Genomic DNA, 1280 nt, shown 5'->3' on the forward strand with positions numbered 1-1280 from the left:
TTGTGCATCTCATGTTGCTTTTGAGCTACTGCAATTCTGCTTTTCTCACAGAGCAAAGATAGAGAAGAAAAGAAAGAAAAATACCAGCAGCACTATATTGAAAAAAAAATACACAGAAGAGAATAGAAGGAAGCTCAGAAGGGACATATACAAGAAGGACAATGTTGATACCAAACGGTTAAATTTCACCTGCTTGAAAAAAATCTGTTTTTGGTAGATTCATGGTTTCATCTGTGGTCCTTCTGTCCTGTCCTTTTTTAGGAACGCGAAAATATTTGTGCTGGTTGATGATTGCCAAGTTCATAATAAAATTAATTTTTTAAAAATGTTCTTTCCAGGGCTAATTTGCCCAAATTTGTGAACTATCTTTTCTGAGAACTAATTGTCCAGAGTGCACGAACTTAGTTTGTGGACAGTCCTTTCTGTACTTACAATTGCTCTGTGACCCTGCAAACCTGTGATGGACTTGAGTAACTAAACTAAAAATGATGTTAAGATTAGTGAAACTGAGAGGTGGTGGTTATCTCAGGACAGAAATGTGTCAGCTTGGATGTTAATATATATCTGGAGAATAAGCTTGATGGTCAGTCACCGAGTAAGTATCTGTTACCTGCTAGGCACTGGAGATACAAAAAAAGGCAAAAGACAACACAGTAGTCGCTGCTGTCAAGAAGGTCACATCCTAATGGGGAAAACCAACATGAAAACAACTGTGTCCAAAAAAGGATATGTTACTGTTGTTATTCAGTCTTTTCCAGTCCTGACTTTTCGTGACCCCATTTGGAGTTTTCTTGGCAAAGATACTGGAGTGGTTTGCCATTTCCTTCTCCAGCTCATTTTACAGATGTCCAAAAATGATACACATAGGATAAATTGGAGATAATCAATAGGAGGCACTAGCATTATGTTTAGTGTGTCAGCAACACAAAATTTGGTAGAAGTGAAAGAAAAAACCTGTTGCACTTTTGATAAGCAAACTTATAAATCTATAAGCAGCTTTTAACACGCAAGCAAAAAGTATTACAACCAACTAAACTGGCTACAAAAATTTCTCCTGCTTAGGAAGAGGATTTCCCCAAATGAAGGGGGTTACATGGGCAGTTACAGTAACAAAAGCAACACGTGACGTTTGCGTCCTTCCAGCTGTGGAAGTTTGATTCCTCTCCTCCAGCGGCCTTCCCGGCGCTGTCCCGCCCTGCACTCCTCTGGCCACGCCCCTGCCCAGGGCTTGCCTCCTGCCCTTCCACGGCTAAGGAGGGGAGCGGCCCGAGGGCGGGGCC

The sequence above is a fragment of the Phascolarctos cinereus genome, unplaced genomic scaffold (assembly GCF_003287225.1).
Source record: "Phascolarctos cinereus isolate Bilbo 61053 unplaced genomic scaffold, phaCin_HiC Scaffold_4;HRSCAF=312, whole genome shotgun sequence".
In the NCBI taxonomy this organism is placed as follows: domain Eukaryota; kingdom Metazoa; phylum Chordata; class Mammalia; order Diprotodontia; family Phascolarctidae; genus Phascolarctos; species Phascolarctos cinereus.